The 15381-nt window shown below is 38.9% G+C and overlaps 1 protein-coding gene across 4 annotated transcripts in view; it reads right to left on the bottom strand.

Annotated features, from left to right (window-relative positions):
* The window catches only part of BMP2K (BMP2 inducible kinase), a 69486-nt gene that overhangs the window by 45152 nt on the left and 8953 nt on the right, over nt 1-15381 (bottom strand). The gene's annotated exons all lie outside the window — the stretch shown is intronic.

Here is a 15381-nt window from a genome sequence, read left to right as displayed (position 1 = left end):
AACACAGACGAAACTGAAACATATTACCGTTGGAGTAAGAATATTCGTGATTAGACTAGTCGTGGGAACATGAACACTGTGAAGTTGAATGCACGCCAAACACCTGAGCCCTTCTCCCAACCTCAGTGTTAGGTTTTTCCTTTTCTTTAGTGGGGGGGGGGGAACCACTCACACAATATTACTTCATGCAGAAACAAGGTGAAATGGCCTACACAAAGTATTCCAAACACTCATGCAAACCAAAGGAAATCACCCTCACTCTGTCATATGTTAATCCCAAATACTGCTCATGACCTATAGCACATTATGCTAACATCATCTCAAGGTTCACACGCACAGCTTTGCCACAGTTTTAGGAAACCTGTCTCATAAAGCGGCTCATATCCATCCATGCTTTCCTTAGTTGACTGCTATCTGATGGTAACACAACTATTACCATGGGAACTTTCAACTAGCACAAAAACTAAGGTTCACAATCAGGACAAAAATATGTAAATTAGTATGATTAAATACTTTGATAACCATGTAGCCATTTGAAATGCAGATGTTTCAAGTTTTCTGACATAGTCTGCAAGCAGCATTTATACAGTCTAAAGCATCTCATTTGATTGAAGTCTCATCAGAAGCGTGCCTTAGAATTTACAACTGAGGAAGGTTAATTTCATTAGGAAATTTTCTTTTACATCAAATACCTATTATTTGTCTAAATGAGCAATTAAATGAGATGCTACAATGTCAAAACAGAATTACAGACAATTTTAATACACCAGCCTAAGTTCTTCAAAAATATTATCATAATAAACTTAACGTGGTTTACGTAGGGTACTCCCAAAAGACGAACAGGACATGTGCTCTCAAGTTACTGAAGTTCTGATGCTAAGTTCCAGCTGCGGCAGAATTGTTCCTGCAGGGAACCCCTAATATCAGACTGGGGCATTATGCTAACAGATTGACGTGCAGACCATTCATGTTGGAAGATATTGTATAATTCTCATAATACAGCCTTCAGCTCTTAAGCACAAATATTTGAGCCACAACATAAAAGAACACTCAGGTAAACCACAAAATTCTAACTGTTGGAAAACCAAAACATTCATTCTCTTTTATCCAGTTTAATAGCCTTAATTCTCTACAACTAGCAGCAGGGCAATACCAAAATACTGGATTTCAAGTTTCCTTGACAGTCATTTTTATGTAACCAGAGCAGATATGATCAAGTGAAAAATAAAACAAACAAACCACGAGAAGTGAGAAATCAGAATATTCTGGCAAACACTATTTTTGCCATTAGGTGGCAACATTAACTAATACTTAAACCTGGAGATAGCCATAAGAGCAGACCTACTCCCCATTTTGCCCAGGAGTAGATACGTGACCTTGAATGATTTTCCATTAGTAAGTGACAACATTATAAAATGCCAGTGGGACCTTTGATGAAAGGACTAACTCTGAACAAAGCTTCATTATGTATACAAATATTTACATGAACCCTAAAAGTAATCGGTGCTCTGGAAATCTTTGTGCAGCAAAACCCTAACCCATGAACCTTCTCAGTCTCTAAAATTAAACTTCTCGCTAAAAGCGCCACAGCAAACAATAATCAGTGCTGTAAACATTTACAGGTCATTCTAATCAATTTGTCCTGAACACTTAAAGTAACCGCTCAAGGAGCACAACCCACTGAAGGGCTTTTTGGGTTTTGTTTTGTTTTGTTTTTTTAAAGACTAATCACAGGAAATGAAAGACCCTCTGAGATAGGCAGAAGTTCCCAAAGTTTGGGAATCTCCTAGAAAACTTTTATGAAGACTCTTGTACCATGTTGCTATGTTATCAGGGAGCAAGGAGGAGCTAAGAAAACAAGCCACATACACCTTCTTGTCAGACGTTGTACGGAAACACAACCAGAAATAATGAGTAGGAGCTTTTTCGCAGACACTCAGCATTACAGGCCGAACAGAACTACACTCCCGCATGTACATTGGCATAGGAACTTGCATTTTGCTAGTACTTTTGTAAGTCGAAGAAATTTTCTATTATTTGACACCAGTAAAGACAAAAAACCCACCAAGGTTTCCAGAACAGAATGCATCCAAAACAACACCTTGAGAACTAAACTGTCAAATGCTATTGCACATAAAAAGATCACAGCACAGTTCCAAATTTTAAGCCACCACCCTCCCTACACACTTCCTTTCCATACCACCCATCATGACAATTCTGGTTCCCTTCTTAAATTCCTGTAACTTGACCCATTGCAAGATACATTCAGGTCTCAACTGCCCCATAGCATCCCACAGGTAGCTCCCATCTTCCCCCGGACAAGAAATACCACAATATGCAGTGGCTGGTCCCAGGACAGGAATGCAGAGACCAGCACACATTCTTCACCTACTGGGCGACCAGCAACAGCTCTGCTGACTTTGAGGCCTTTACAGACGCAAACATAATTTTAGGTTCCCTCATCTGTGGAAGCACAAGATTTATACTATCTTTGATAAAAATTTCACAAAAAGGATGTGGTCATCAAATGTAATAATCGAGCAAATAGCGTATGTGCCCAGGCTATCAACATGTTTGGCAATATAATTATGCTACCTTCGCCACCTTTAGCAGAGCATTTTAGCATGGCAAACGAGTTTATTTTTCAGTAAACTCTTTCGGGTGCCTTCTAAAAATTGCTACTAATACAGATTTCCTAGCAGACTCATATGCAAGGCATAAGCACAAATAAGTATCTCTTTGTATGACGACAGCTGCAGTGGGCTTGGTCAGCCTGATACAGCCTATGTCAACCTCAAAAAAGAAATATTTAACAGCAGCGTTGGTAAGCGTGAACCAGCATGAAGCACTCCAGCTAGAGGCACTGTAGCCTAGACTCATCTCTACTGCTCTTAGACCTCACCATAAAGGACTAAGAAGATACAACTTAGAATCACTAGCTATTTTCCAATCAAAATTAATGTTCACATGTCCTTTTTATTGTGTGCTGGAGCGGTAGATTCGAAATACAATCATTATCCCCCTTCCCATTTTCGGCAATTATAGAAATTAGGTATCTTAGTGCCTTATTTCCACAAAACTTAACTGAAATTGAACAACACAAAAACTGTGCAGGACAGTCCCATTGCATAAGTCACATTTCCTTAAAATACTAAGCTAAAAACCCCTTTTGTGTCATCTATCATTTCATCAGTCAGGATAAACTTCCCAGAACTAAAACCTGCAAGATGGGAAAATTAAGCTCATTACAAAGCAGCTCAGTAAGCTGATATTCACAAATCTTTCTTACCTTGGACAGTCATCTCTTCCCCCTCAGTCATCCACTTCTGAAGACTTATTAATTAGCTTACTAGCAATGTCTGAGCCCAAGTTTAAAACAAACAAACAAACAAACAAACCCACACACTTACAGCAGCCCCGTTTTCAACTCTATTTTTCTATGCACATTTCAGTACAACTCTGAAAAATGTAAAGGGTCTCAACTCTCTGCTTACATCTTACCACATTATATTTCTGAAACTCCAACTAGAAAACTGTGAACCTGCCAGAATTTAAAATATCTTATTTGTTTACTCTGGTAAAACAAGATATGACTAAAGATTGCTCTATTATCTTGACTACCTTTCAGACTGCTCACAACAGTTCTATCAAGAAACACCAGAAATATATCAAAGACATTCTGAACGAACATTACGCACACTTTAAGATACACAGCAAAATGGAAAAGAGTTTTTAATACTCCATTAAAACATATAGAAGCACCAAGTGTTATACCTCCAACTGGTTGACTAAGTCCTCTAATCTCAGGCAAATAAAACATAACTTTCACTGACAAGAGAATTGCACACAGAGTAAAACGCAACAATTCCTACCCACACTTTCAAATGTTGAACCAGGAACAGCAGTTTACTACAATCACTCTTAAGAACAGCAATGTACAAAAGCTTCCCTACAAATTCTTTCAAATCTGGCTGCTAGAAAGAGATGGTCATCTAAGCCTTAACATTCATCTCCATTTAGATGCAAACAAATAGTTGAAAGGGAATACTTATAAAGCTAACCACTATATTAAAAAAAATTTCTTTTCAGCTATAGCATTTCCATCGAGCTTTTCGACGCATTTCAGTAGCCTGAAATGAATAAAGAAAGGTGGGAAGTAATAGATTAAAGCTCTTCAAACAAGTGCTACAGGAAACGCTGGCCACTGCTTCATGTTTTCCCCTCTTCTCTGTCAATACCATCAGCACAATTAGGTATTTAACAGTATCTTTAAAAAAAAAAAAAAAAGAAACAAATTGGGCAAAAGCTAACCCTTAGAGCTGAACCCTAAGAAAGGCTATAGGGCCAACATTTCTACCTCCTACTAAGGCACATTTCCAGCAGTCGCATGCATAGTCATTATGTGAAGTTATTCCTACTGAACCAGAATAACCTAAAAGAAACTTCATTTCTACTTTGAAGCCAACTGTCAAGTTACACTATCAGCTCTGCATGACCTTAGCCAACAAGAAGGTCATGTGTCCCTCTCTCTGCAAAGCTGCAAGTGGCATGTTTAAGTGAAAATTATTTTCCAGGGCCCATGTACCCACATATATGCTGCTCACCTTATCCTCTTTGGAGTATAAAGTCTTAACATCCACATGCAACCACTCTTTAAAATACCAGACTGGGCTTCTTGCAAATTCAGATAATGTAATGTTTAACAAGACAATAATATATGTGCATTCATTTGTGCTGTGAATCAACCACCTCTGCCTTGAGCAATCCTTTCACTGCTATCTCACACTGCATCACTTCATGCCTAGATCACTTTGTGTCCATGTCTGCTCTCTGTTATTCTGGAACTAAAAGTTGACCAGATGTCCCCAACATCTCTCAAAATAAAGTTAACCTGCAACCAGAGATGTCCTCATTCATAAGGTGCCTACCTCCTAGAATTGCATATCCTTCTCAGCACTACAGATTGCAAACCCTGCACACAAGCATGGATCATTTTAGGGACTACGAATCTACTGAAAACATGCAATGAGACCAGACTTTGAAAGCAGCACTAGTAAAGCCCTGTAGACAGTCTCCAAATGATGCTGAAAAGCAAAAATATCTTCTTGCAAGTCTACAGCAAAGCATGGCAGCACAGCCTCATTCAATGTCCCAAGTACATGCTCTTCAGAAGTATATTTTTTGCTAAGGAAATCCACCTCTGAACTCTATGACCTTATGAGCAGCACGGAAGACACTATAAAACCCACAGTCCAAAAGAAAAAAAAACTTACAGGAGACCAGCATCTCCTTCTCCACCAAGCAAAAACATGACCTTGTGAAAAAACATCTCCCAAGATCCACAGGCACTTCAGTGGAGACTACTTGGAAAGACCCTCTTTCCATAAGTATTAGGCATAAATGTGTTGTTTTTGCAAGGAACCTTGAGAAAACCCTGTTCTGCCACAGTTATGAATTAACCCATGCCAACAACCTTTCCACACTGCTCTGTTTTATCACATGTTCATGTCCTTTATTATAAACACAGTGCATTACTGAAGTTCAGACAGTATTTCTGTGATCCTAATATACCACTACAGTGCCAGAAGTAATTGAAAATTTTAGTCAGACTCAAACACTGCATGGTTGTTGAGAACCTACATGTTAGCAGAGATTTATCATATGATTTTCAGACCTTCAGAAGAATTTTTGCTAAAGAGTTCATTTTTTGCCAATGACTCAACAGGACAAGAAAGCGTCCTCAGCATTGAGCATTTAGATAATTCTGCCTTTGCATTCCTGAAGCACCCCTGCATGAGAAGATGATGAAGCACCCCATCAAATAAATTACCAGTTTTGCAGCAGAAGCTAGAAGATTCCTGGCAACAGTCGGAGTATCTCTCTTGTCAGTGTGCTGTGCTTGCAGAGTAAGGACAAAGGTCATTCAGCTTTCACCATCCCTGTACACTGCCATCACTTTATTCATTCCAGCACCACTGCCATATTGCACCGACTACTGCTAGTCCTGAGCCCAGCAATAGCATGCCAGCTACTGAGAAGGTGCCTTGCATCAACTGTCTCAACTACCCTGGCTGCGCTGCCACAAAGCAAAGACATAACACCTGAGCATGCTCATTTTCAGGAAAGCTCTGCAAAGTGGCCTTCCTGCCGAATAAAAACAGTCTTAAATCACAGAACAGTTGACTTTGGAAAGGACCTCTGGAGATCATCTGGTCCAACTGCCCTGCTCAAGCAGGGTCAGCTATCGCACGCTGCCCAGGACTGCGTCCAGTTGGGTTTTGAGTATCTTCAAGATACTCACCACCACTCCATCACCTCTAAGCTACCTGTTCCAGTATTCAACCAGCCTCCAGCTGCACTAACTTTACTCTCAAATTACCCTAAGCTGCAAAAAACAAAACAAACAAACAAACAAAAAACAACTTATCATGTGCATTTCCTAGTCTCCAACTAATACATGGTCAAAGGTTTCTCAAACCACGAGAAAGCAGACCACTACATGCAAAATAACCAAAAAAGCAAAGTGTAATAGGGCATAGAAATATCTATTCAGAATGCTGCACACCACAGATCAGAGGCAAGTGTTGCACTCACTCATTAAAACCTATTATGAGGGCACAATCACTTGGAATACCCTATGTACATGCATGCATGCATACACGTGTGCGTGTTTATGTATACTTGTGTGCATATATTTTTAGTAAAGAACATTCCCCAAGTCTCCATCCTGAACATAAGGCTCTGAGTAAGAGCATCTGGAATAGCAGTTGACAGATGTTGCCCACAAGCCCAGGAGATCAGCATTCGAGAAACTAAGAGTAGAAATAGCTCACTACCTTTAAAATAATCCACATCCACATGCAAATTTTGGACTTAAATATTTCCCCACGTTGAGTGTGCAGACAATGCATTCAGAGAGACATACCACTACTAAGCAGTCCGTTCTTCCGCTGCCCACACAAATTCCCACTGCATAACACTCTCTGAATATCACTGTTATCACTAGTTTAACAAGAAACATTGCTTTCTTCAAACTTGCATCTGTTCTTAAGGCAACACTGCAAAAATAGTAACTGTGAATTGCAAGGGACAACCTTACAGGACATTACAATACACTGTATTAACATCTGCCATGCATATCTGCATGAGGCAATCAGACTTTTAGTCCTGCCTACAAACTGGCATTCTCACGTTTTTATTTCCCCCAGCACCAACTACAGTCCAACTTTGCACAAGGCTTGGACATGAGCACCTGAGAGTATTCTGGGCAACAAAGACACTTCAAGTTACTATGGAGCTCTGGGAAATGTCTAAAAGAAAAAGAAAAGTCTGATACAGTTTTGCATCAAAAGTTTTCCTATTTAGTAACATCAATGCACCAACAGGCATGCTTTAAAAAAAAAATTTATTTTTACAGTGGAACTGAGAAATATGTGGCAAAGCAGAGCAAACAAGTGCCAACACACAAAGAGAATTTTTTTTTTCCAATAAAAAACAAGATCTGATTAACTCTCACCACGTGCAGTCATGAGCAAAACCCACAGATGACAGTACTGCAAACAGGTGCAAGTATTTTTTTATGATCAACCAGCAGGAAAACTATCCCTGAAGTTTTCTTACTGACTTGAAATGTCAGCTATAATTCCTCTTGTCATGGCAAACTTAGTTCTTCAGATGAAGTATCCCATAAGCTTGCTACCAAGTGAAGATTTAACTCCATACAAACTGAAGTGCTACACAGGAATCTTAGAGCCACCATCTCCGATACTGCTGTCTTTCACTCTTGGCCTGTAAGGACCAGCAAGGAGGCCTGGAGTCTATCCATAGTGTCTTGCAACTGTTTAAGTCAAGATCTCTTAAAATTTTGAAAGCGCAGTCATCTATTAAGCCTCTCTGCTTTCCTCCCCTTCCATCAGACAACATTTTTCTTTCTCAAGGAAAATCAATTGAGAAAAATGCATATAAGGCAAGCATGCTTATGTACCTATGAAAAATGCATTAAAATGTCATTAACTGGCCTTTTAAAAGGCAAGTCTCCAGAGTCTTGTAAATCACTTTTCTTGCTGCAGTTGGCAGTAGAACGTCTTTGTAAGAGTACTTCCAAGAGGGCAATTTGGAACAAGTCCAATCATACACAAAAAAAAGACTTTCTACAGAAATCCATTCTGTCCTCCCAGAATTAACTGTATTCAAAACTTCATAATTCAATGAGGTGATACAGACTTCAGAATATTCTTTTTCTATATTCAATAAACCTGTTCTAGTCAGCTGGAGTCCTGCAGCGCTCTGCTGGATTGTCAAATACTTTTGCCACAGACAAATTTAAAGGCTAATGTTGTAGTTCTAGATTTACGCAGATAATGTCCGACAGCTGGCTGACTGAGACGGTCAAGCTTTCATCTAGCCAAGAGCAAAAGGAACAAAGCTCAGTATTCTGCATTCAAGATGATCATGCTGCTCATCAGACATGTTTCTTAAGTATCCAGGTTACCTGCTATCCACAGCAGACTACCTTAATGAGGGCACTGTTCCTGTGCAATATTCTGACTAGCTGCCTCAGCTGCATCACTTTCAGAGATAAAACCAGACAGTTTTCTAATGCAGATCAATGTCAACTAGCTTAATTAGATACAGCTACTAAAATTGAAGCATTTGTATTTCCTACAACATTCTGCAAAGTTTAAGGAAGATGAAACCACCTTGACTGAATAGCTTATTTAATATATATTCTAAAAACTGGAGGTCTTTAACATGCCACATGAAGCAACATAGCGTCTAATGCTTCCGAGATAAAACATGTAACTTCTTTGGGTAAAAATGTTCCTCTACACCCCATGCTCTTTTGAGGAGGCAGCATGAAAAACCTCCCCACATTTCAAATCTGAACCAAGTTGTCTGACCAAAAAAAAGTCACCACCACTGTACTACTTCATAGTAATATGGTATCACCCACACTTCCTATTCACTGAAAGATCCGATCCACTTACCTCTACAACTATATTTAACGGACTTATTTAAGTCGTCAGGTACTCGCCTTCTCTTACTAAGAAAGTTATCATAGAACACGATTAGTAGATCACTCACAGCACAGTTAGTTGCTTATGAAGATTTAAACATAACCTCTCCTCACCTACAGATTCAAACATCACACTGAAACAAAAAAGACTAAGCAGGGTTAAATGGGTCCCTTACCTACACTAACAGAAACTGAAAGTCGGAAACTAGAGTAAGATTTGGCAACAAGTCATGAGCACTTTGGCTTCATTCATTTGAAAGGTCACCTCTTACGGCTCTAGGACTACACCACTGCGAAGACACTTACTGCTTTAAAAAAGTAAAAAAACTAGTACACTGAACAGAAAAAACACAACAGTACATCTACTTTTAACAAAGGACTAAGAGATTTCCTCTCACAGAAAGGACACAAGGTTTATGTTTAAAGAGACTAATACAAGTCTGCTCCTAGCATTGGTGGGGACCAAGAAGCACTTTAGGACTACACAGACGTATCTGAGAAAGGCCGTTCTAAATCCATCCAGCGTAGCGTACAAAGACAATAAAGAACATGTTAACAGGCACATCTGTAACAGCAACAAAATAGCTTTCAGCTTTTCATCTTCTCGCTTCATTGTGTAGGGAACAAAATCTTCCAGTCTGGGAACAACACTATCTTCAACTCATCTAAAAATCACTTGAAGGTCCATGCATCTGAGATGCACAGTAAGGCAACCGATCCATCTGTTTATTTTCTCAAACTCCTTCTTGCTAGGCAAATGTACTTCGTGCATTTTCTGTGCATGTCAGTACACTGAAATAAGCATGTTTTCCCTTTATAGGGCATCTGAATATTTTTAAAGCCAGTTTCTTTTGAATGAGCCTACAAGTATTGTCACTGGGTCTCCCACCCGCAGTGAATTGCATTACTCAGAATTGCATCATTTACTAGCTTGGCATTTTTAGAATCCTTATCTGGTCTAAACCAGTTCTGGAATAAAAAGGATAGAAGTTCAAGAAACATCATACAAGTTTCTGAAGCCAACAAACACTTTACAGGAGAGACAGCCATCTGCAGGAGGAAGCAACGTTTTTCTCCAGAAGATACAAATGTCAAATCACTCATGCTTCCCTTACCAAAAAGTGAGCTTCAAAAACAAACAGAAATCCACAAAACAGAACCTTATTAACTACTGTCAAAAGTCAACAGCCTTTTTTTGTTCTCGGTCAATGCTGTTAACTGAACATTTATATAAGGGATTATGTCAATTGTGTAATGTAGGCCAAAAGGTTTAGTTCAGTTCCTTTTTTCTCCAATTGCAGGAGGATAGGCATATCCTGTTACTGAAGATGTAACCAAAGTAAAGCCTTCAGGCAGGATGCATTTCCTGGCCAACTTTTCATGATAAAGCTTCTGAGCTCCTCCAAGAAATTGCTAAAACACCTATTACTGGCACCTGCCAGCAGGGTAAAAACAACTTTGAACTGCAGTTCTCTTCCACAGATGCCAAGGTTTTTTTTTTTTAATCTGAGCATCCCGTTTCAGGTTTTTCCACTAAATTCAACTCGGTGTCTAGTTTACTCTAAATTGAAAACAGAGGCAGTTTAAAAGACAGGAGGAGGATATAATCGGCCAATATAAACTAGACAGGAAAATGAAATCACTCATGCAAGAACACTAAGGATATGGTAAACAGAATCCATGAATTGAATCTACTGTTGTAAGTTGATTTCAAATGACGTTTCGCTAAACACTTCAATGCACAGAATAGTTTAGATATTTAAAAAAATGATTTAAATTCCAATTTTCCATTAACAAGTTGCTTGGTAAGGAAAGCCATATCATATTTCCAATATAATAAACAAGAGTCTGTATAAACTGCAGTTACATAATTGGTTAAATCAGCTGATACAGACATACTACATGCCTGCTGGGCAACCATTGCAACTTTTTGGGAACTAAATTTAGTTTTTATATAAAACCTTTAATAGTTACCACCCCATAAAAAAGGCTCTTCGCTAAACTTCAGTTTGCTCTGTATTTAGTCTTCAGAAAAGAAGAAATTGCTATTTTAATTGTGATTTAAATACATAAGCAGAAAAATCCAAGGCAAGTCTGAGGATGGATCTATAACTCTGCACATCAGTAATTCACGCACGGAACACCACAACGCTACCATGGCACAGAAACAAGGCAAAGCATAGGGTTCCCAGCTTCTGCAAAATGGCTAGTTCTACGGCATCTTGGATAAGTGCCACTTCTCACTGCCACAGTAACAAAACCATCACTAGGCCATTTGGAGATCAGCTAATTCATAAGGTTAAAAGCTATCATTTCAGACTAAGGCGTGTGTCATATGAACATTTTCTAGTTTACTATTTTTTCCTAAGGAAGCATATACATGCTAGCAAGATCAAATTCAGATAGCTTAATTGCCAGAAGAGCCTACATACTCTGCCCATTTTTACATATGGGTGTAATCACAACTGAGTTCATTGACCCATTTCCACTTATGAGCGCCATCACTGGATTCACCAGCCAAATTAAGTAGGTAAGGTCCAAAACATATTTTTGAGAGTATCAGTATAATGAGAGTATCATCATCTCACTACTTAGCTTTTTCATCTTTAGCTGTCTGTAAATACTGGTATGCAATTAAACTCTCAGCACACCAGAGCAGCAGACACAGACCTATTCGGACTATCAGCTAGAGCAACAGAGGACCAATAAACTTTCCTGACATGCCAGTAAACAGAAGCCAAAAGTATTTTAAGTAATGGTACTTCCATGGCACCTAGACGGGGGCGGGAAGTTCTTAAAGCTCTATCTGGTACACGTTCTGTGCTTTTCATCACTTCAACTAGCTTTCAAAGCATCTCTTTAAGACTCCCATTTGAATTGTTTTAAATCACATTGATGCTTGGGAATGGTTCTGCAGTAACACTTCCAAACCGCACGCTGGGACATTTGATGATTTAAGAAGAGAAACTGCAACTTCCAAATAGTATGACTGGCTTGATGATTTATCAGTTAAAAATCAATGCTGCAATGACAGCCAAGTTCTGAGTATCAGAGTAAGGATTATCAAAACAGCTTAATACCTCTCATGAGTCTACTGCAATTAGAAGGGAGAGCCAGTGAACAGTTATAACACTGAACAAGGCTGGGGTTTTTTTTAAGTGGACCAGTCTGAAAGCTGGCCTGCTTTTGGCTTAGGCTCTAAACAGGAGAACACTATGACCAATTTAGCATCTAAACCAAGAGATGTCCTCCGACAAAAATTTCTTCTTACAAATGCAGTTTCATGACCCAATTCCTGTTTAACAAAACAGCAGGCCAAGGGGAAAAAAGCTAAAATGGCCAGTTTGATGAAGATAACTAAGCCATACACATATGAAGGAAGTGGAAAACTGGGAAGGCAATACTGTAAATTTAAACAAAGATTCAAGAGTCTTGAACACATCTGCAAGTCTAAACCAAATTGGATTCAGTGCACAGCATTTTGATGAGTTTCAGAGTAGTTACACTGCTTTTACAACTACTATGACGTCTTAACTTTTTTTGCTGTCTTCAGAGTGCCTAAGGAATCTCAAGATATCTCATCCAGACAATGAATAATCTTCCTGCTGCTTTCATGCTATTTCATTTAGCAAAAGCCATGTGATGCTATCTAAGCAGTAGTTGATCTAAATTGAACTAAAGGCCAAAGTCTATTACAGACACAGACCTGAGCTAAATCTCCGAATCACATGCTCGCTCAATCTAAAAAACACACAGAACAAACCTGATTCCATATCAAACACGCCCACGACAAATTTCTTTCACACTTATTATTTTTGCCCCATGAAACACACACTATATTCTAGTCAGATCCCTTATACAATTCATGTCACTAGAGTAATTCAGCATCTGAGATGCTTTAATATTTGTTCTGTATCTGCAAAAGCGAAGTATTAAAAGAAATGATCTTCTACTGGGTTTACATCACTGCAATCCAGAAGAGTGCTTGGCTCTGCCAGACTTCTTAAATAGCACTAGCTAAGCCCATGCACATTTAACAGTTTGATCAAGATTAGTTCCAAGTTTTGTTCCTTCACTAGCTTGTCTCTGCATAAATAAGTAATCACTTTACTACAGTTTTGTGGAAGTCATTTAGTAATTATCCAACCCCCCAAAATGGTTTAGCAAGCATCTTTTTAAGTGACACTACGTGCAATTTTTTCACCTGTAGGAATTACAAAAGAACATATGTTTTTTTCTTATTAATCATACTGGCTTATAATTAGTTTTTTCTTTTATAAGAAAAACAGACAAATGCTGTTAGAAAGAAAACAACTGTTACAGAACTGGTACTGAAAGACAAAACACAGATAAAAATCACAGCTGAAACAACAAATATAAAATTAGAACACAAGAGGTAAAATGAGTCAATATATCAGACCAAGATTTAGACCGAGAATCAGACTTACTACATATAAGTACCTATCTCTTACAGGACGTGCACATAAAAGGTTCAAGGCACTAAAGGAACAAATTCATCTATTAAAATAATGCGCAAGTTTGGAAGGAAGCTCAACATATACTTTATTCTAGATAAGACCTCCTAAAAACCTAGTACATCTGAATTCCTTTCTCAGTCTGAAACATCCAAATTCCCTAGTTCTGCTTCCGTTTCATATACGGCAATCGAGGTGTACTAACAGCATATTACAGAAGTGATGAAGAAACCAACACAGAGCCAGGAAGTTCCAAACTCTACCCATCTCTCTTGTGCAGACTTGTTAAATGACTTGGGGCAAATCCCTTCAGCTTCCTTTGTTTCTCCATTCGCAGGGTAACAATGCTCCCTAAGGGGACGTGGCATTCTTCAAATCAATACTAGTTTTGAAACCTATTGAAGAGTAAGACAAAAAAAAAGAAAAATAGAAAGATAAGAGGTGTTCACTCTCATATGAGTGCTGTTCACTCTCATATGAGTCTACATAATTTCTTCACTATACACACAGGTGTCTGTGTGCATGTGTCATTCGCAGCAGAAGTAGCAAGGTAAATGTAACAAAAACCAAGGATGAAAAGAGACTATAATACCTTTAAGGGGACAACACTGCAAGTTAACTAGCTTTCAGCTCCACAACACAAACTTAATATTGTGTAACATCTGTGTTGATGACACTCAGGAACGAAGCATCGGTAAACACAAAACATCTTCTGCTACTCAAACTAAAAGATCTATTCCCCACTTCCCCGCTTAATTAAATCAGATTCCTAGGATCATGTCAATTTTTATTTCCAGTTGTTACACTTCTACCTCTCTGTGTGTTCTTCCCGGCTCCCTTTCTATTCAGAAAGCCAGTTTCACAACTGACCCCACCCACATCTGAGACATCCCACTGCTGCTAGCAAGAACTAACCTACCTAGGCAATCCAGAGCAAGAAATGGATCAGTCGCGAGGAGGAAGCAACATGTTCCTGTCCTCTTCACCAGTAGACAAACACTCAGAGACAAATCCTTTCCTAAGACAACCAGGAAAGCAGGAGAACACGCATTTCTCTTCCTCCCTTGTCAGCAGCTAGACAAGAATGAAGAGAAAAAACAGAACCTGGCCCTTCACGAGAACAGGGGTTTCATGTTCATTGCCTAACTTCTTAAGCTTGAGCGGAAAAACAGGATAAACGATCTCTACAGCGGCACAACAGCACATTAGAAACCATGAGACGCATCAGTGAACTGCTGCTTAGTATTACTGGGATCTGAAAACTAGCATCAGGCTTCCAATTTACAAGGATTAGAAATAAACCAGTATTTCAAACGTTTAACGAAACAGCTGTTCATACAATGCGTTAACTGCTTTTAAACGAAACCTGTAAGGATTCAGGACAAAAAAAGCTTCATTCCAAAACAGATATCCAGAAATGCAACCATTTCTTAGGAAAAAGACAACATCTTAAGCAATCAAGTTACTCTTAACTGACTGACAATGCCTTGACTCATGATTAGTCAAAAATGCTTAATAAAATGTTTGCCTGAACACCTGTCATTGACACACTTATACCTCATATTTTGGCACAGCGTAAAACAACTCAGTGCCACTTCACGCAGCTCTGCTTACAAACTGTAACTCAGCCAACTATCTACACTATTATGGAGGCAGAAAATAGCTACAATAAAATAAATACAGCCCAAAGTTAAAAACTTACAGTTGGAAGACTGAAAACTAACGCTGTAAAACACAGACAAGAAGCACAGCCTAAATGAGTATCTCAAACTTTTCTCCCTCAACCAGAAATGAAATCTATTTTAGCAAGAAGCGAGACATTCAGGCACTCTGAGTGCACACATGTACAGTGAAACAAACAGCTACAGCTAGAAAGATGCCTAAGCCTAC

This window comes from Dromaius novaehollandiae, chromosome 4, assembly GCF_036370855.1.
Source record: "Dromaius novaehollandiae isolate bDroNov1 chromosome 4, bDroNov1.hap1, whole genome shotgun sequence".
Taxonomy (NCBI): domain Eukaryota; kingdom Metazoa; phylum Chordata; class Aves; order Casuariiformes; family Dromaiidae; genus Dromaius; species Dromaius novaehollandiae.
The sequence above is the reverse complement of the archived record's forward strand: the minus strand, read 5'-3'. Positions and strand labels throughout refer to the sequence as shown.